This window comes from Gopherus flavomarginatus, chromosome 23 (genome assembly GCF_025201925.1).
Source record: "Gopherus flavomarginatus isolate rGopFla2 chromosome 23, rGopFla2.mat.asm, whole genome shotgun sequence".
Taxonomy (NCBI): domain Eukaryota; kingdom Metazoa; phylum Chordata; order Testudines; family Testudinidae; genus Gopherus; species Gopherus flavomarginatus.
The window spans coordinates 485,596-506,637 of NC_066639.1; the positions used below are offsets into that span (position 1 = coordinate 485,596).

General features: G+C 60.7%; 1 protein-coding gene and 2 long non-coding RNA genes across 27 annotated transcripts in view; 2 read left to right on the forward strand and 1 right to left on the reverse strand.

The window, feature by feature from the left end:
* LOC127039357 (zinc finger protein 345-like) overlaps positions 1-21,042 on the reverse strand; it is a 200,491-nt gene that overhangs the window by 23,278 nt on the left and 156,171 nt on the right. The window lies entirely within an intron of this gene.
* On the forward strand, positions 257-14,205 carry LOC127039484 (uncharacterized). 25 transcript variants are annotated; one of them, XR_007771031.1, is made up of 5 exons: positions 909-930; positions 6,211-6,353; positions 8,928-9,070; positions 10,070-10,153; positions 14,011-14,195. It is a non-coding gene; the product is annotated as an uncharacterized LOC127039484 (long non-coding RNA). The 25 variants fall into 25 exon arrangements; XR_007771032.1 differs by lacking the exons at positions 909-930; positions 6,211-6,353; positions 8,928-9,070 and adding exons at positions 257-357; positions 6,925-7,067; XR_007771024.1 differs by lacking the exons at positions 909-930; positions 6,211-6,353 and adding an exon at positions 1,510-1,644.
* Positions 17,383-19,192, forward strand: LOC127039490 (uncharacterized). Its single transcript, XR_007771050.1, has 3 exons — positions 17,383-17,500; positions 18,216-18,644; positions 18,788-19,192. It is a non-coding gene; the product is annotated as an uncharacterized LOC127039490 (long non-coding RNA).

The following is a 21,042-nucleotide window of genomic DNA, read 5'->3' on the forward strand; positions in this document are numbered from 1 at the left end:
ATCGGGGGGAAGGGGTCAATGTGGGATTCTTGGTATTTGATAGTCTGAGCGACGGGGGGATCGCGGGGCAGGTTCAGTCAGTGACAGAAGCCAGCAGAGACAAGGGGGCGCCAGGGGCACAGATCTGAGACGCGCGTTGGAGAATCGGGGGGAAGGGGTCAATGTGGGATTGTTGCTATTTGATAGTCAGAGCGACGGGGGGATCGCGGGGCAGGTTCAGTCAGTGACAGACACCAGCAGAGACAAGGGCGCGCCAGGGGCACAGATCTGAGACCCGCGTTGGAGAATCGGGGGGAAGGGGTCAATCTGGGATTGTTGGTATTTGATAGTCAGAGCGACGGGGGGATCTCGGGGCAGGTTCAGTCAGGGACAGACGCCAGCAGAGACAAGGGGGCACCACGGGCACAGATCTGAGACCCGCGTTGGAGAATCAGGGGGAAGGGGTCAATGTGGGATTGTTGGTATTTGATAGTCAGAGCGACGGGGGGATCGCGGGCCAGGTTCAGTCAGTGACAGACGCCAGCAGAGACAAGGGGGCGCCAGGGGCACAGATCTGAGACCCGCGTTGGAGAATCGGGGGGGAAGGGGTCAATGTGGGATTGTTGGTATTTGATAGTCAGAGCGACGGGGGGATCGCGGGGTAGGTTCAGTCAGTGACAGACGCCAGCAGAGACAAGGGGGCGCCAGGGGCAGAGATCTGAGACCCGCGTTGGAGAATCGGGGGGAAGGGGTCAATCTGGGATTGTTGGTATTTGATAGTCAGACTGACAGGGGGATCGCGGGGCAGGTTCAGTCAGTGACAGACGCCAGCAGAGACAAGGGGGCGCCAGGGGCTCAGATCTGAGACCCGCGTTGGAGAATCGGGGGGAAGGGGTCAATGTGAGATTGTTGGTATTTGATAGTCAGAGCGACAGGGGGATCTCGGGGCAGGTTCAGTCAGTGACAGACGCCAGCAGAGACAAGGGGGTGCCAGGGGCACAGATCTCAGACCCGCGTTGGAGAATCGGGGGGAAGGGGTCAATGTGGGATTGTTGGTATTTGATAGTCAGAGCGACGGGGGGATCGCGGGGCAGGTTCAGTCAGTGACAGACGCCAGCAGAGACAAGGGGGCGCCAGGGGCACAGATTTGAGAACCGCGTAGGAGAATCGGGGGGAAGGGGTCAATCTGGGATTGTTGGTATTTCATAGTCAGACTGACAGGGGGATCGCGGGGCAGGTTTAGTCAGTGACAGACGCCAGCAGAGACAAGGGGGCGCCAGGGGCACAGATCTGAGACCCGCGTTGGAGAATCGGGGGGAAGGGGTCAATGTGGGGTTGTTGGTAGTTGATAGTCAGAGCGACGGGGGGATCGCGGGGCAGGTTCAGTCAGTGACAAACGCCAGCAGAGGCAAGGGGCGCCAGGGGCACAGATCTGAGACCCGCGTTGGAGAATCGGGGGGAAGGGGTCAATATGGGATTGTTGGTATTTGATAGTCAGAGCGACGGGGGGATAGCGGGGCAGGTTCAGTCAGTGACAGACGCCACCAGAGACAAGGGGGCGCCAGGGGCACAGATCTGAAACCCGCGTTGGAGAATCGGGGGTAAGGAGTCAATGTGGGATTGTTGGTATTTGATAGTCAGAGCGACGGGGGGATCTCGGGGCAGGTTCAGTCAGTGACAGATGCCAGCAGAGAGAAGGAGGCGCCAGGGGTACAGATCTGAGACCCGCGTTGGAGAATCGGGGGGAAGGGGTCATTGTGGGATTGTTGGTATTTGATACTCAGAGCGACGGGGGGATCGCGGGGCAGGTTCAGTCAGTGACAGACGCCAGCAGAGACAAGGGGGCGCCAGGGGCACAGATCTGAGACCCGCGTAGGAGAATCGGGGGGAAGGGGTCAATCTGCGATAGTTGGTATTTGATAATCAGAGCGACGGGGAGATCTTGGGGCATTTTCTGTCAGTGACAGACGACAGCAGAGACAAGGGGGCGCCAGAGGCACAGATCTGAGACCCGCGTAGGAGAATCGGGGGGAAGGGGTCAATCTGCGATTGTTGGTATTTGATAGTCAGAGCGACGGGGGATCTCGGGGCAGGTTCAGTCAGTGACAGACGCCAGCAGAGACAAGGGGGCGCCAGGGGCACAGATCTGAGACCCGCGTTGGAGAATCGGGGGGAAGGGGTCAATGTGGGATTGTTGGTAGTTGATAGTCAGAGTGACGGGGGTATCGCGGGGCAGGTTCAGTCAGTGACAGACGCCAGCAGAGACAAGGGGGCGCCAGGAGCACAGATCTGAGACCCGCGTTCGAGAATCGGGGGGAAAGGGTCAATGTAGGATTGCTGGTATTTGATAGTCAGAGTGACGCGGGCATCGCGGGACAGGTTCAGTCAGTGACAGACACCAGGAGAGACAAGGGGGCGCAAGGGGCAGAGATCTGAGACCCGCGTTGGAAAATCGGGGAGGAGGGGTCAATCTGCGATTGTTGGTATTTGATAGAGTGACGGGGGGATCGCGGGGCAGGTTCAGTCAGTGACAGAAGCCAGCAGAGACAAGGGGGCACCAGGGGCACAGATCTGAGACCCGCGTTGGAGAATCGGGGGGAAGGGGTCAATGTGGGATTGTTGGTATTTGATAGTCAGAGCGACGGAGGGATAGCGGGGCAGGTTCAGTCAGTGACAGACGCCAGCAGAGAAAAGGGGGCGCCGGAGCACAGATCTGAGACCCGCGTTGGAGAATCGGGGGGAAGGGGTCAATGTGGGATTGTTGGTATTGACAGTCAGAGCGACGGGGGGATCGCGGGGCAGGTTCAGTCAGTGACAGACGCCACCAGAGACAAGGGGGCGCCAGGGGCACAGATCTCAGACCCGCGTTGGAGAATCGGGGGAAGGGGTCAATCTGGGATTGTTGGTATTTGATAGTCAGAGCGACGGGGGGATCGCGGGGCAGGTTCAGTCAGTGACAGACGCCAGCAGAGACAAGGAGGTGCAAGGGGCACAGATCTGAGACCCGCGTTGGAGAATCGGGGGGAAGGGGTCAATGTGGGATTGTTGGTATTTGATTGTCAGAGCGACGGGGGGATCTCGGGGCAGGTTCAGTCAGTGACAGACGCCAGCAGAGACAAGGGGGCGCCAGGGGCAGAGATCTGAGACCCGCGTTGGAGAATCGGGGGGAAGGGGTCAATCTGGGATTGTTGGTATTTCATAGTCAGACTGACAGGGCGATCGCGGGGCAGGTTCAGTCAGTGACAGACGCCAGCACAGACAAGGGGGCGCCAGGGGCACAGATCTGAGACCCGCGTTGGAGAATCGGGGGGAAGGGGTCAATGTGGGGTTGTTGGTAGTTGATAGTCAGAGCGACGGGGGGATCGCGGGGCAGGTTCAGTCAGTGACAAACGCCAGCAGAGACAAGGGGCGCCAGGGGCACAGATCTCAGACCCGCGTTGGAGAATCGGGGGGGAAGGGGTCAATATGGAATTGTTGGTATTTGATAGTCAGAGCGACGGGGGGATAGCGGGGCAGGTTCAGTCAGTGACAGACGCCACCAGAGACAAGGGGGCGCCAGGGGCACAGATCTCAGACCCGCGTTGCAGAATCGGGGGAAGGGGTCAATGTGGGATTGTTGGTATTTGAAAGTCAGAGCGACGGGGGGATCGCGGGGCAGGTTCAGTCAGTGACAGACGCCAGTAGAGACAAGGGGGCGCCGGGGCACAGATCTGAGACCCGCGTTGGAGAATCGGGGGGAAGGGGTCAATGTGGGATTCTTGGTATTTGATAGTCAGACTGACAGGGGGATCGCGGGGCAGGTTCAGTCAGTGACAGACGCCAGCAGAGACAAGGGGGCGCCAGGGGCACAGATCTGAGACCCGCGTTGGAGAATCGGGGGGAAGGGGTCAATGTGGGATTGTTGGTAGTTGATAGTCAGAGCGACGGGGGGATCGCGGGGCAGGTTCAATCAGTGACAGACGCCAGCAGAGAGAAGGGGCGCCAGGGGCACAGATCTGAGACCCGCGCTGGAGAATCAAGGGGAAAGGGTCAATGTGGGATTGTTGGTATTTGATAGTCAGAGCGACGGGGGGATAGCGGGGCAGGTTCAGTCAGTGACAGACGCCAGCAGAGACAAGGGGGGCGCCAGGGGCACAGATCTCAGACCCGCGTTGGAGAATCGGGGGAAGGGGTCAATGTGGGATTGTTGGTATTTGATAGTCAGAGCGACGGGGGGATCGCGGGGCAGGTTCAGTCAGTGACAGACGCCAGCAGAGACAACGAGGTGCAAGGGGCACAGATCTCAGACCCGCGTTGGAGAATCTGGGGGAAGGGGTCAATGTGGGATTGTTGGTATTAGATAGTCACAGCGACGGGGGGATCGCGGGGCAGGTTCAGTCAGTGACAGACACCAGCAGAGACAAGGGGGCGCCAGGGGCACAGATCTCAGACCCGCGTTGGAGAATCGGGGGGAAGGGGTCACTTTGGGATTGTTGGTATTTGATAGTCAGAGCGACAGGGGGATCGGGGGGCAGGTTCAGTCAGTGACAGACGCCAGCAGACACAAGGGGGCGCCAGGAGCACAGATCTGAGACCCGCGCTGGAGTATCGGGGGGAAGAGGTCAATGTGGGATTGTTGGTATTTGATAGTCAGAGCGACGGGGGGATCGCGGGGCAGGTTCAGTCAGTTAGAGACGCCAGCAGAGACAAGAGGGCACCAGGGGCAGAGATCTGAGACCCGCGTTGGAGAATCGGGGGGAAGGGGTCAATGTGGGATTGTTGGTATTTGATAGTCAGAGCGACGGGGGGATCGCAGGGCAGGTTCAGTAAGTGACACACGCCAGCAGAGACAAGGGGGTGCCAGGGGCACAGATCTCAGACCCGCGTTGGAGAATCGGGGGGAAGAGGTCAATGTGGGATTGTTGGTATTTGATAGTTAGAGCGACGGGGGGATCGCGGGGCAGGTTCAGTCAGTGACAGACGCCACCAGAGACAAGGGGGGCGCCAGGAGCACAGATCTGAGACCCGCGTTGGAGAATCGGGGGGAAGGGGTCAATGTGGGATTGCTGGTATTTGATAGTCAGAGCGACGGGGGGATCGCGGGGCAGGTTCAGTCAGTGACAGACGCCAGCAGAGACAAGGGGGCGCCAGGGGCACAGATCTGAGACCCGCGTTGGAGAATCGGGGGGAAGGGGTCAATCTGCGATTGTTGGTATTTAATATTCAGAGCGACGGGGGGATCTCGGGGCAGGTTCAGTCAGTGAAAGACGCCAGCAGAGACAAGGGGGCGCCAGGGGCACAGATCTGAGACCTGCGTTGGAGAATCGGTGGGAAGGGGTCAATGTGGGATTGTTGGTAGTTGATAGACAGAGTGACGGGGCGATCGCGGGGCAGGTTCAGTCAGTGACAGACGCCAGCAGAGACAAGGGGGCGCCAGGAGCACAGATCTGAGACCCGCGTTGGAGAATCGGGGGGAAGGGGTCAATGTGGGATTGTTGGTATTTGATAATCAGAGCGACGGGGGGATCGCGGGGCAGGTTCAGTCAGTGACAGACGCCAGCAGAGACAAGGGGGCGCCAGGGGCACAGATCTGAGACCCGCGTTGGAGAATCGGGGGGAAGGGGTCAATGTGGGATTGTTGGTATTTGATAGTCCGAGCGACGGGGGGATCGCGGGGCAGGTTCAGTCAGTGGCAGACACCAGGAGAGACAAGGGAGCGCCAGGGGCACAGATCTGAAACCCGCGATGGAGAATCGGGGGGAAGGGGTCAATGTGAGATTGTTGGTATTTGATATTCAGAGCGACGGGGGGATCTTGGGGCAGGTTAAGTCAGTGACAGATGCCAGCAGAGAGAAGGGGGCGCCAGGGGCACAGATCTGAGACCCGCGTTGGAGAATCGGGGGGAAGGGGTCAATGTGGGATTGTTGGTATTTGATAATCAGAGCCACGGGGGGATCGCGGGGCAGGTTCAGTCAGTGACAGACGCCAGCAGAGACAAGGGGGCGCCAGGGGCACAGATCTGAGACCCACGTTGGAGAATCGGGGGGAAGGGGTCAATGTGGGATTCTTGGTATTTGATAGTCTGAGCGACGGGGGGATCGCGGGGCAGGTTCAGTCAGTGACAGAAGCCAGCAGAGACAAGGGGGCGCCAGGGGCACAGATCTGAGACGCGCGTTGGAGAATCGGGGGGAAGGGGTCAATGTGGGATTGTTGCTATTTGATAGTCAGAGCGACGGGGGGATCGCGGGGCAGGTTCAGTCAGTGACAGACACCAGCAGAGACAAGGGCGCGCCAGGGGCACAGATCTGAGACCCGCGTTGGAGAATCGGGGGGAAGGGGTCAATCTGGGATTGTTGGTATTTGATAGTCAGAGCGACGGGGGGATCTCGGGGCAGGTTCAGTCAGGGACAGACGCCAGCAGAGACAAGGGGGCACCACGGGCACAGATCTGAGACCCGCGTTGGAGAATCAGGGGGAAGGGGTCAATGTGGGATTGTTGGTATTTGATAGTCAGAGCGACGGGGGGATCGCGGGCCAGGTTCAGTCAGTGACAGACGCCAGCAGAGACAAGGGGGCGCCAGGGGCACAGATCTGAGACCCGCGTTGGAGAATCGGGGGGAAGGGGTCAATGTGGGATTGTTGGTATTTGATAGTCAGAGCGACGGGGGGATCGCGGGGTAGGTTCAGTCAGTGACAGACGCCAGCAGAGACAAGGGGGCGCCAGGGGCAGAGATCTGAGACCCGCGTTGGAGAATCGGGGGGAAGGGGTCAATCTGGGATTGTTGGTATTTGATAGTCAGACTGACAGGGGGATCGCGGGGCAGGTTCAGTCAGTGACAGACGCCAGCAGAGACAAGGGGGCGCCAGGGGCTCAGATCTGAGACCCGCGTTGGAGAATCGGGGGGAAGGGGTCAATGTGAGATTGTTGGTATTGATAGTCAGAGCGACAGGGGGATCTCGGGGCAGGTTCAGTCAGTGACAGACGCCAGCAGAGACAAGGGGGTGCCAGGGGCACAGATCTCAGACCCGCATTGGAGAATCGGGGGGAAGGGGTCAATGTGGGATTGTTGGTATTTGATAGTCAGAGCGACGGGGGGATCGCGGGGCAGGTTCAGTCAGTGACAGACGCCAGCAGAGACAAGGGGGCGCCAGGGGCACAGATTTTGAGAACCGCGTAGGAGAATCGGGGGGAAGGGGTCAATCTGGGATTGTTGGTATTTCATAGTCAGACTGACAGGGGGATCGCGGGGCAGGTTTAGTCAGTGACAGACGCCAGCAGAGACAAGGGGGCGCCAGGGGCACAGATCTGAGACCCGCGTTGGAGAATCGGGGGGAAGGGGTCAATGTGGGGTTGTTGGTAGTTGATAGTCAGAGCGACGGGGGGATCGCGGGGCAGGTTCAGTCAGTGACAAACGCCAGCAGAGGCAAGGGGCGCCAGGGGCACAGATCTGAGACCCGCGTTGGAGAATCGGGGGGAAGGGGTCAATATGGGATTGTTGGTATTTGATAGTCAGAGCGACGGGGGGATAGCGGGGCAGGTTCAGTCAGTGACAGACGCCACCAGAGACAAGGGGGCGCCAGGGGCACAGATCTCAGACCCGCGTTTCAGAAACGGGGGAAGGGGTCAATGTGGGATTGTTGGTATTTGATAGTCAGAGCGACGGGGGGATCGCGGGGCAGGTTCAGTCAGTGACAGACGCCAGCAGAGACAAGGGGGCGCCAGGGGCACAGATCTGAGACTCGCGTTGGAGAATCGGGGGGAAGGGGTCAATGTGTGATTGTTGGTATTTGATAGTCAGAGCGACGGGGGTATCGCGGGGCAGGTTCAGTCAGTGACAGACGCCAGCAGAGACAAGGAGGTGCAAGGGGCACAGATCTCAGACTCGCGTTGGAGAATCGGGGGGAAGGGGTCAATGTGGGATTGTTGGTATTTGATAGTCAGAGCGACGGGGGGATCTCGGGGCAGGTTCAGTCAGTGACAGACGCCAGCAGAGACAAGGGGGCGCCAGGGGCAGAGATCTGAGACCCGCGTTGGAGAATCGGGGGGAAGGGGTCAATGTGGGATTGCTGGTATTTGATAGTCAGAGTGACGGGGGGATCGCGGGACAGGTTCAGTCAGTGACAGACACCAGCAGAGACAAGGGGGCGCCAGGGGCACAGATCTGAGACCCGCGTTGGAGAATCGGGGGTAAGGGGTCAATCTGCGATTGTTGGTATTTGATAGTCAGAGTGACGGGGGGATCGCGGGGCAGGTTCAGTCAGTGACAGACACCAGCAGAGACAAGGGCGCGCCAGGGGCACAGATCTGAGACCTGCGTTGGAGAATCGGGGGGAAGGGGTCAATGTGGGATTGTTGGTATTTGATAGTCAGAGCGACAGGGGGATCTCGGGGCAGGTTCAGTCAGGGACAGACGCCAGCAGAGACAAGGGGGCACCACGGGCACACATCTGAGACCCGCGTTGGAGAATCAGGGGGAAGGGGTCAATGTGGGATTGTTGGTATTTGATAGTCAGAGCGATGGGGGGATCGCGGGGCAGGTTCAGTCAGTGACAGATGCTAGCAGAGACAAGGGGGCGCCAGGGGCATAGATCTGAGACCCGCGTTGGAGAATCGGGGGGGAAGGGGTCAATGTGGGATTTTTGGTATTTGATAGTCAGAGCGACGGGGGGATCTCGGGGCAGGATCAGTCATTGACAGACGCCAGCAGAGACAAGGGGGGCGCCAGGGGCACAGATCTCAGACCCGCGTTGGAGAATCGGGGGGAAAGGGTCAATGTGGGATTGTTGGTATTTGATAGTCAGAGCGACCGGGGGATCTCGGGGCAGGTTCAGTCAGTGGCAGACGCCAGCAGAGACAAGGGGGCGCCAGGGGCACAGATCTGAGACCCGCGTTGGAGAATCGGGGGGAAGGGGTCAGTTTGGGATTGTTGGTAGTTGATAGTCAGAGGGACGGGGGGATCTCGGGGCAGGTTCAGTCAGTGACAGACGCCAGCAGAGACAAGGGGGCGCCAGGGGCACAGATCTGAGACCCGCGTTGGAGAATCGGGGGGAAGGGGTCAATGTGGGATTGTTGGTATTTGATAGTCAGAGCGACGGGGGGATCGCGGGGCAGGTTCAGTCAGTGACAGACGCCAGCAGAGACAAGGGGGCGCCAGGGCCACAGATCTGAGACCCACGTTGGAGAATCGGGGGGAAGGGGTCAATGTGGGATTGTTGGTATTTGACAGTCAGAGCGACGGGGGGATTTGGGGCAGGTTCAGTCAGTGACAGATGCCAGCAGAGACAAGGGGGCACCACGGGCACAGATCTGAGACCCGCGTTGGAGAATCGGGGGGAAGGGGTCAATGTGGGATTGTTGGTATTTGATAGTCAGAGCGACGGGGGGATCTCCGGGCAGGTTCAGTCAGTGACAGACGCCAGCAGAGACAAGGGGGCGCCAGGGGCACAGATCTCAGACCCGCGTTGGAGAATCGGGGGGAAGGTGTCAATGTGGGATTGTTGGTATTTGATAGTCACAGTGACGGGGGGATCGCGGAGCAGGTTCAGTCAGTGACAGACGCCAGCAGAGACAAGGGGGTGCCAGGGGCACAGATCTGAGACCCGCGTTGGAGAATCGGGGGGAAGGGGTCAATGTGGGATTGTTGGTATTTGATAGTCAGAGCGACGGGGGGATCGCGGGCCAGGTTCAGTCAGTGACAGACTCCAGCAGAGACAAGGGGGCGCCAGGGGCACAGATCTGAGACCCGCGTTGGAGAATCGGGGGGAAGGGGTCAATGTGGGATTGTTGGTATTTGATAGTCAGAGCGATGGGGGGATCGCGGGGTAGGTTCAGTCAGTGACAGACGCCAGCAGAGACAAGGGGCGCCAGGGGCACAGATCTCAGACCCGCGTTGGAGAATCGGGGGGAAGGGGTCAGTTTGGGATTGTTGGTAGTTGATAGTCAGAGGGACGGGGGGATCTCGGGGCAGGTACATTCAGTGACAGACGCCAGCAGAGACAAGGGGGCGCCAGGGGCACAGATCTGAGACCCGCGTTGGAGAATCGTGGGGAAGGGGTCAATGTGGGATTGTTGGTATTTGATAGTCAGAGCGACGGGGGGATCTCCGGGCAGGTTCAGTCAGTGACAGACGCCAGCAGAGACAAGGGGGCGCCAGGGGCACAGATCTCAGACCCGCGTTGGAGAATCGGGGGGAAGGTGTCAATGTGGGATTGTTGGTATTTGATAGTCACAGTGACGGGGGGATCGCGGAGCAGGTTCAGTCAGTGACAGACGCCAGCAGAGACAAGGGGGTGCCAGGGGCACAGATCTGAGACCCGCGTTGGAGAATCGGGGGGAAGGGGTCAATGTGGGATTGTTGGTATTTGATAGTCAGAGCGACGGGGGGATCGCGGGCCAGGTTCAGTCAGTGACAGACGCCAGCAGAGACAAGGGGGCGCCAGGGGCACAGATCTGAGACCCGCGTTGGAGAATCGGGGGGAAGGGGTCAATGTGGGATTGTTGGTATTTGATAGTCAGAGCGATGGGGGGATCGCGGGGTAGGTTCAGTCAGTGACAGACGCCAGCAGAGACAAGGGGCGCCAGGGGCACAGATCTCAGACCCGCGTTGGAGAATCGGGGGGAAGGGGTCAGTTTGGGATTGTTGGTAGTTGATAGTCAGAGGGACGGGGGGATCTCGGGGCAGGTACATTCAGTGACAGACGCCAGCAGAGACAAGGGGGCGCCAGGGGCACAGATCTGAGACCCGCGTTGGAGAATCGGGGGGAAGGGGTCAATGTGAGATTGTTGGTATTTGATAGTCAGAGCGACAGGGGGATCTCGGGGCAGGTTCAGTCAGTGACAGACGCCAGCAGAGACAAGGGGGTGCCAGGGGCACAGATCTCAGACCCGCATTGGAGAATCGGGGGGAAGGGGTCAATGTGGGATTGTTGGTATTTGATAGTCAGAGCGACGGGGGGATCGCGGGGCAGGTTCAGTCAGTGACAGACGCCAGCAGAGACAAGGAGATGCAAGGGGCACAGATCTGAGACCCGCGTTGGAGAATCGGGGGGAAGGGGTCAATGTGGGATTGTTGGTATTTGATAGTCAGAGCGACGGGGGGATCTCGGGGCAGGTTCAGTCAGTGACAGACGCCAGCAGAGACAAGGGGGCGCCAGGGGCAGAGATCTCAGACCCGCGTTGGAGAATCGGGGGGAAGGGGTCAATGTGGGATTGTTGGTAGTTGATAGTCAGAGCGACGGGGGGATCGCGGGGCAGGTTCAGTCAGTGACAGACGCCAGCAGAGACAAGGGGCGCCAGGGGCACAGATCTGAGACCCGCGTTGGAGAATCGGGGGGAAGGGGTTAGTGTGGGATTGTTGGTATTTGATAGTCAGAGCGACGTGGGGATAGCGGGGCACGTTTAGTCAGTGACAGACGCCAGCAGAGACAAGGGGGCGCCAGGGGCACAGATCTGAGACCCGCGTTGGAGAATCGGGGGGAAGGGGTCAATGTGGGATTGTTGGTATTTGATAGTCAGAGCGACGGGGGGATAGCGGGGCAGGTTCAGTCAGTGACAGACGCCAGCAGAGACAAGGGGGCGCCGGAGCAGAGATCTGAGACCCGCGTTGGAGAATCGGGGGGAAGAGGTCAATGTGGGATTGTTGGTATTTGACAGTCAGAGCGACGGGGGAATCGCGGGGCAGGTTCAGTCAGTGACAGACGCCACCAGAGACAAGGGGGCGCCAGGGGCACAGATCTCAGACCCGCGTTGGAGAATCGGGGGAAGGGGTCAATGTGGGATTGTTGGTATTTGATAGTCAGAGCGACGGGGGGATCGCAGGGCAGGTTCAGTCAGTGACAGACGCCAGCAGAGACAAGGAGGTGCAAGGGGCACAGATCTCAGACCCGCGTTGGAGAATCAGGGGGAAGGGGTCAATGTGGGATTGTTGGTATTTGATAGTCAGAGCGACGGGGGGATCTCGGGGCAGGTTCAGTCAGTGACAGACGCCAGCAGAGACAAGGGGGCGCCAGGGGCAGAGATCTGAGACCCGCGTTGGAGAATCGGGGGGAAGGGGTCAATCTGGGATTGTTGGTATTTGATAGTCAGACTGACAGGGGGATCGCGGGGCAGGTTCAGTCAGTGACAGACGCCAGCAGAGACAAGGGGGCGCCAGGGGTACAGATCTGAGACCCGCGTTGGAGAATCGGGGGGAAGGGGTCAATGTGGGATTGTTGGTAGTTGATAGTCAGAGCGACGGGGGGATCGCGGGGCAGGTTCAGTCAGTGACAGACGCCAGCAGAGACAAGGGGCGCCAGGAGCACAGATCTGAGACCCGCGTTGGAGAATCGGGGGGAAGGGGTCAATGTGGGATTGTTGGTATTTGATAGTCACAGCGACGGGGGGATCGCGGGGCATGTTCAGTCAGTGACAGACGCCAGCAGAGACAAGGGGGCGCCAGGGGCACAGATCTCAGACCCGCGTTGGAGAATCGGGTGGAAGGGGTCAGTTTGGGATTGTTGGTATTTGATAGTCAGAGCGACGGGGGGATCGCGGGGCAGGTTCAGTCAGTGACAGACGCCAGCAGACACAAGGGGGCGCCAGGGGCACAGATCTGAGACCCGCGCTGGAGAATCGGGGGGAAGAGGTCAATGTGGGATTGTTGGTATTTGATAGTTAGAGCGACGGGGGGATCGCGGGGCAGGTTCAGTCAGTGACAGACGCCAGCAGAGACAAGGGGGCGCCAGGGGCACAGATCTGAGACCCGCGTTGGAGAATCGGGGGGAAGGGGTCAATCTGCGATTGTTGGTATTTAATAGTCAGAGCGACGGGGGGATCTCGGGGCAGGTTCAGTCAGTGAAAGACGCCAGCAGAGACAAGGGGGCGCCAGGGGCACAGATCTGAGACCCGCGTTGGAGAATCGGTGGGAAGGGGTCAATGTGGGATTGTTGGTAGTTGATAGTCAGAGTGACGGGGCGATCGCGGGGCAGGTTCAGTCAGTGACAGACGCCAGCAGAGACAAGGGGGCGCCAGGAGCACAGATCTGAGACCCGCGTTGGAGAATCGGGGGGAAGGGGTCAATGTGGGATTGCTGGTATTTGATAGTCAGAGTGACGGGGGGATCGCGGGACAGGTTCAGTCAGTGACAGACACCAGCAGAGACAAGGGGGCGCCAGGGGCACAGATCTGAGACCCGCGTTGGAGAATCGGGGGTAAGGGGTCAATCTGCGATTGTTGGTATTTGATAGTCAGAGTGACGGGGGGATCGCGGGGCAGGTTCAGTCAGTGACAGACACCAGCAGAGACAAGGGCGCGCCAGGGGCACAGATCTGAGACCTGCGTTGGAGAATCGGGGGGAAGGGGTCAATGTGGGATTGTTGGTATTTGATAGTCAGAGCGACAGGGGGATCTCGGGGCAGGTTCAGTCAGGGACAGACGCCAGCAGAGACAAGGGGGCACCACGGGCACAGATCTGAGACCCGCGTTGGAGAATCATGGGGAAGGGGTCAATGTGGGATTGTTGGTATTTGATAGTCAGAGCGATGGGGGGATCGCGGGGCAGGCTCAGTCAATGACAGATGCTAGCAGAGACAAGGGGGCGCCAGGGGCATAGATCTGAGACCCGCGTTGGAGAATCGGGGGGAAGGGGTCAATGTGGGATTGTTGGTATTTGATAGTCAGAGCGACGGGGGGATCGCAGGGCAGGTTCAGTAAGTGACACACGACAGCAGAGACAAGGGGGTGCCAGGGGCACAGATCTCAGACCCGCGTTGGAGAATCGGGGGGAAGGGGTCAATGTGGGATTGCTGGTATTTGATAGTCAGAGTGACGGGGGGATCGCGGGACAGGTTCAGTCAGTGACAGACACCAGCAGAGACAAGGGGGGCGCCAGGGGCACAGATCTGAGACCCGCGTTGGAGAATCGGGGGTAAGGGGTCAATCTGCGATTGTTGGTATTTGATAGTCAGAGTGACGGGGGGATCGCGGGGCAGGCTCAGTCAGTGACAGATGCTAGCAGAGACAAGGGGGCGCCAGGGGCATAGATCTGAGACCCGCGTTGGAGAATCGGGGGGAAGGGGTCAATGTGGGATTGTTGGTATTTGATAGTCAGAGCGACGGGGGGATCTCGGGGCAGGATCAGTCAGTGACAGACGCCAGCAGAGACAAGGGGGCGCCAGGGGCACAGATCTCAGACCCGCGTTGGAGAATCGGGGGGAAGGGGTCAATGTGGGATTGTTGGTATTTGATAGTCAGAGCGACCGGGGGATCTCGGGGCAGGTTCAGTCAGTGACAGACGCCAGCAGAGACAAGGGGGCGCCAGGGGCACAGATCTGTGACCCGCGTTGGAGAATCGGGGGGAAGGGGTCAGTTTGGGATTGTTGGTAGTTGATAGTCAGAGGGACGGGGGGATCTCGGGGCAGGTTCAGTCAGTGACAGACGCCAGCAGAGACAAGGGGGCGCCAGGGCCACAGATCTGAGACCCGCGTTGGAGAATCGGGGGGAAGGGGTCAATGTGGGATTGTTGGTATTTGATAGTCAGAGCGACGGGGGGATCGCGGGGCAGGTTCAGTCAGTGACAGACGCCAGCAGAGACAAGGGGGCGCCAGGGCCACAGATCTGAGACCCACGTTGGAGAATCTTGGGGAAGGGGTCAATGTGGGATTGTTGGTATTTGATAGTCAGAGCGACGGGGGGATTTGGGGCAGGTTCAGTCAGTGACAGATGCCAGCAGAGACAAGGGGGCACCACGGTCACAGATCTGAGACCCGCGTTGGAGAATCGGGGGGAAGGGGTCAATGTGGGATTGTTGGTATTTGATAGTCACAGTGACGGGGGGATCGCGGAGCAGGTTCAGTCAGTGACAGACGCCAGCAGAGACAAGGGGGTGCCAGGGGCACAGATCTGAGACCCGCGTTGGAGAATCGGGGGGGAAGGGGTCAACGTGGGATTGTTGGTATTTGATAATCAGAGCGACGGGGGGATCGCGGGGCAGGTTCAGTCTGTGACAGACGCCAGCAGAGACAAGGGGGCGACAGGGGCACAGATCTGAGACCCGCGTTGGAGAATCGGGGGGAAGGGGTCAATGTGGGATTGTTGGTAGTTGATAGTCAGAGCGACGGGGGGATCGCGGGGCAGGTTCAGTCAGTGACAGACGCCAGCAGAGACAAGGGGCGCCAGGAGCACAGATCTGAGACCCGCGTTGGAGAATCGGGGGGGAAGGGGTCAATGTGGGATTGTTGGTATTTGATAGTCAGAGTGACGGGGGGATCGCGGGGCAGGTTCAGTCAGTGACAGACACCAGCAGAGACAAGGGCGCGCCAGGGGCACAGATCTGAGACCTGCGTTGGAGAATCGGGGGGAAGGGGTCAATGTGGGATTGTTGGTATTTGATAGTCAGAGCGACAGGGGGATCTCGGGGCAGGTTCAGTCAGGGACAGACGCCAGCAGAGACAAGGGGGCACCACGGGCACAGATCTGAGACCCGCGTTGGAGAATCATGGGGAAGGGGTCAATGTGGGATTGTTGGTATTTGATAGTCAGAGCGATGGGGGGATCGCGGGGCAGGCTCAGTCAATGACAGATGCTAGCAGAGACAAGGGGGCGCCAGGGGCATAGATCTGAGACCCGCGTTGGAGGATCGGGGGGAAGGGGTCAATGTGGGATTGTTGGTATTTGATAGTCAGAGCGACGGGGGGATCGCAGGGCAGGTTCAGTAAGTGACACACGCCAGCAGAGACAAGGGGGTGCCAGGGGCACAGATCTCAGACCCGCGTTGGAGAATCGGGGGGAAGAGGTCAATGTGCGATTGTTGGTATTTGATAGTTAGAGCGACGGGGGGATCGCGGGGCAGGTTCAGTCAGTGACAGACGCCAGCAGAGACAAGGGGGCGCCAGGGGCACAGATCTGAGACCCGCGTTGGAGAATCGGGGGGAAGGGGTCAATCTGCGATTGTTGGTATTTAATAGTCAGAGCGACGGGGGGATCTCGGGGCAGGTTCAGTCAGTGAAAGACGCCAGCAGAGACAAGTGGGTGCCAGGGGCACAGATCTGAGACCCGCGTTGGAGAATCGGTGGGAAGGGGTCAATGTGGGATTGTTGGTAGTTGATAGTCAGAGTGACGGGGCGATCGCGGGGCAGGTTCAGTCAGTGACAGACGCCAGCAGAGACAAGGGGGCGCCAGGAGCACAGATCTGAGACCCGCGTTGGAGAATCGGGGGGAAGGGGTCAATGTGGGATTGCTGGTATTTGATAGTCAGAGTGACGGGGGGATCGCGGGACAGGTTCAGTCAGTGACAGACACCAGCAGAGACAAGGGGGCGCCAGGGGCACAGATCTGAGACCCGCGTTGGAGAATCGGGGGTAAGGGGTCAATCTGCGATTGTTGGTATTTGATAGTCAGAGTGACGGGGGGATCGCGGGGCAGGCTCAGTCAGTGACAGATGCTAGCAGAGACAAGGGGGCGCCAGGGGCATAGATCTGAGATCCGCGTTGGAGAATCGGGGGGAAGGGGTCAATGTGGGATTGTTGGTATTTGATAGTCAGAGCGACGGGGGGATCTCGGGGCAGGATCAGTCAGTGACAGACGCCAGCAGAGACAAGGGGGCGCCAGGGGCACAGATCTCAGACCCGCGTTGGAGAATCGGGGGGAAGGGGTCAATGTGGGATTGTTGGTATTTGATAGTCAGAGCGACCGGGGGATCTCGGGGCAGGTTCAGTCAGTGGCAGACGCCAGCAGAGACAAGGGGGCGCCAGGGGCACAGATCTGAGACCCGCGTTGGAGAATCGGGGGGAAGGGGTCAGTTTGGGATTGTTGGTAGTTGATAGTCAGAGGGACGGGGGGATCTCGGGGCAGGTTCAGTCAGTGACAGACGCCAGCAGAGACAAGGGGGCGCCAGGGGCACAGATCTGAGACCCGCGTTGGAGAATCGGGGGGAAGGGGTCAATGTGGGATTGTTGGTATTTGATAGTCAGAGCGACGGGGGGATCGCGGGGCAGGTTCAGTCAGTGACAGACGCCAGCAGAGACAAGGGGGCGCCAGGGCCACAGATCTGAGACCCACGTTGGAGAATCTTGGGGAAGGGGTCAATGTGGGATTGTTGGTATTTGATAGTCAGAGCGACGGGGGGATTTGGGGCAGGTTCAGTCAGTGACAGATGCCAGCAGAGACAAGGGGGCACCACGGTCACAGATCTGAGACCCGCGTTGGAGAATCGGGGGGAAGGGGTCAATGTGGGATTGTTGGTATTTGATAGTCACAGTGACGGGGGGATCGCGGAGCAGGTTCAGTCAGTGACAGACGCCAGCAGAGACAAGGGGGTGCCAGGGGCACAGATCTGAGACCCGCGTTGGAGAATCGGGGGGAAGGGGTCAATGTGGGATTGTTGGTATTTGATAATCAGAGCGACGGGGGGATCGCGGGGCAGGTTCAGTCTGTGACAGACGCCAGCAGAGACAAGGGGGCGACAGGGGCACAGATCTGAGACCCGCGTTGGAGAATCGGGGGGAAGGGGTCAATGTGGGATTGTTGGTATTTGATAGTCAGAGCGACGGGGGGATCTCGGGGCAGGTTCAGTCAGTGACAGATGCTAGCAGAGACAAGGGGGCGCCAGGGGCATAGATCTGAGACCCGCGTTGGAGAATCGGGGGGAAGGGGTCAATGTGGGATTGTTGGTATTTGATAGTCAGAGCGACGGGGGGATCGCAGGGCAGGTTCAGTAAGTGACACACGCCAGCAGAGACAAGGGGGTGCCAGGGGCACAGATCTCAGACCCGCGTTGGAGAATCGGGGGGAAGAGGTCAATGTGCGATTGTTGGTATTTGATAGTTAGAGCGACGGGGGGATCGCGGGGCAGGTTCAGTCAGTGACAGACGCCAGCAGAGACAAGGGGGCGCCAGGGGCACAGATCTGAGACCCGCGTTGGAGAATCGGGGGGAAGGGGTCAATCTGCGATTGTTGGTATTTAATAGTCAGAGCGACGGGGGGATCTCGGGGCAGGTTCAGTCAGTGAAAGACGCCAGCAGAGACAAGTGGGCGCCAGGGGCACAGATCTGAGACCCGCGTTGGAGAATCGGTGGGAAGGGGTCAATGTGGGATTGTTGGTAGTTGATAGTCAGAGTGACGGGGCGATCGCGGGGCAGGTTCAGTCAGTGACAGACGCCAGCAGAGACAAGGGGGCGCCAGGAGCACAGATCTGAGACCCGCGTTGGAGAATCGGGGGGAAGGGGTCAATGTGGGATTGCTGGTATTTGATAGTCAGAGTGACGGGGGGATCGCGGGACAGGTTCAGTCAGTGACAGACACCAGCAGAGACAAGGGGGCGCCAGGGGCACAGATCTGAGACCCGCGTTGGAGAATCGGGGGTAAGGGGTCAATGTGGGATTGTTGGTATTTGATAGTCAGAGCGACGGGGGGATCTCGGGGCAGGTTCAGTCAGTGACAGACGCCAGCAGAGACAAGGGGGCACTACGGGCACAGATCTGAGACCCGCGTTGGAGAATCGGGGGGAAGGGGTCAATGTGGGATTGTTGGTATTTGATAGTCAGAGCGACGGGGGGATCGCGGGGCAGGTTCAGTCAGTGACAGACGCCAGCAGAGACAAGGGGGCGCCAGGGGCACAGATCTGAGACCCGCGTTGGAGAATCGGGGGGAAGGGGTCAGTGTGGGATTGTTGGTATTTGATAGTCAGAGCGACGGGGGGATCGCAGGGTAGGTTCAGTCAGGGACAGACGCCAGCAGATACAAGGGGGCACCACGGGCTCAGATCTGAGACCCGCGTTGGAGAATCGGGGGGAAGGGGTCAATGTGGGATTGTTGGTATTTGATAATCAGAGCGACGGGGGGATCGCGGGGCAGGTTCAGTCAGTGACAGACGCCAGCAGAGACAAGGGGGCGACAGGGGCACAGATCTGAGACCCGCGTTGGAGAATCGGGGGGAAGGGGTCAATGTGGGATTGTTGGTATTTGATAGTCAGAGCGACGGGGGGATCTCGGGGCAGGTTCAGTCAGTGACAGACGCCAGCAGAGACAAGGGGGCGCCAGGGGCACAGATCTGAGACCCGCGTTGGAGAATCGGGGGGAAGGGGTCAATGTGGGATTGTTGGTATTTGACAGTCAGAGCGACGGGGGGATCTCGGGGCAGGTTCAGTCAGTGACAGACGCCAGCAGAGACAAGGGGGCGCCAGGGGCACAGATCTGAGACCCGCGTTGGAGAATCGGGGGGAATGGGTCAATGTGGGATTGTTGGTATTTGATAGTCAGAGCGACAGGGGGATCGCGGGGCAGGTTCAGTCAGTGACAGACACCAGCAGAGACAAGGGGGCGCCAGGGGCACAGATCTGAGACCCGCGTTGGAGAATCGGGGGGAAGGGGTCAATGTGGGATTGTTGGTAGTTGATAGAGCGACGGGGGGTGTCCCTCTCCCCGACTCACTGTCTTCCTTCAGCTCTACCCCTCCCCCACAGTGACTCCCCACAGGACCGGGTCCGCCGCCCCTCTCCCCCAGTGAAACTCCCAATTCCAGCTCCACCCCCCACTGACCCCCGCACTCCGGCTCCTCTAGGCTCTGCCCCCCGCCCCCCACCGCCGGGCCCGGCTCCGGCTCCTCCTCTCACCTCGCCGCGCGCTCGGAACAGACGGGAGAGAGCACTGCAGCCCGGAAATGACGCGCTGGCTGGGGTTCCGTTACGGCCGTTGAGCGAGAGTCCTCGCCGGTGGGTGGGTCAGGGCCAGAAATTTCTTCCGGGTCAGCACCCTGCCGGGGCGGGGCTCTGTGCCGCGGGTAGGGGGCTCAGCGGGGGGCTCTGTGCTGCGGGGAGGGGGCTCAGCGGGAGGCTCTGTGCCGCGGGGAGGGGGGCTCAGCGGGGGGCTCTGTGCCGCGGGGAGGGGGTTGGAGCGGGGGGCTCTGTGTCGCGGGGAGGGGTTTGTAGCGGGGGGCTCTGTGCCGCGGGGAGGGGGGCTCAGCGGGGGGCTCTGTGCCGCGGGGAGGGGGTTGGAGCGGGGGGCTCTGTGTCGCGGGGAGGGGTTTGTAGCGGGGGGCTCTGTGCCGCGGGTAGGGGGGCTCAGCGGGGGGCTCTGTGCCGCGGGGAGGGGGTTGGAGCGGGGGGCTCTGTGCCGCGGGGAGGGGTTTGGAGCGGGGGGCTCTGTGCCGCGGGGAGGGGGCTCAGCGGGGGGCTCTGTGCCGCGGGGAGGGGGCTCAGCGGGGGGCTCTGTGCCGCGGGGAGGGGGTTGGAGCGGGGGGCTCTGTGCCGCGGGGAGGGGGTTGGAGCGGGGGGCTCTGTGCCGCGGGGAGGGGGCTCAGCGGGGGGCTCTGTGCCGCGGGGAGGGGGGCTCAGCGGGGGGCTCTGTGCCGCGGGGAGGGGGTTGGAGCGGGGGCTCTGTGCCGCGGGGAGGGGTTTGGAGCGGGGGGCTCTGTGCCGCGGGGAGGGGGGCTCAGCGGGGGGCTCTGTGCCGCGGGGAGGGGCTCAGCGGGGGGCTCTGTGCTGCGGGGAGGGGGCTCAGCGGGGGGCTCTGTGCCGCGGGGAGGGGGTTGGAGCGGGGGGCTCTGTGCCGCGGGGAGGGGGCTCAGCGGGGGGCTCTGTGCCGCGGGGAGGGGGCTCAGCGGGGGGCTCTGTGCCGCGGGGAGGGGGTTGGAGCGGGGGGCTCTGTGCCCCGGGGAGGGGGGCTCAGCGGGGGGCTCTGTGCCGCGGGGAGGGGCTCAGCGGGGGGCTCTGTGCTGCGGGGAGGGGGTTGGAGCGGGGGGCTCTGTGCCGCGGGGAGGGGGCTCAGCGGGGGGCTCTGTGCCGCGGGGAGGGGTTTGGAGCGGGGGGCTCTGTGCCCCGGGGAGGGGGTTGGAGCGGGGGGCTCTGTGCCGCGGGGAGGGGGCTCAGCGGGGGGCTCTGTGCCGCGGGGAGGGGGCTCAGCGGGAGGCTCTGTGCCGCGGGGAGGGGCTCAGCGGGGGGCTCTGTGCCGCGGGGAGGGGGTTGGAGCGGGGTGGCTCTGTGCCGCGGGGAGGGGGCTCAGCGGGGGGCTCTGTGCCGCGGGGAGGGGTTTGGAGCGGGGCGCTCTGTGCCGCGGGGAGGGGGCTCAGCGGGGGGCTCTGTGCTGCAGGGAGGGGGCTCAGCGGGGGGCTC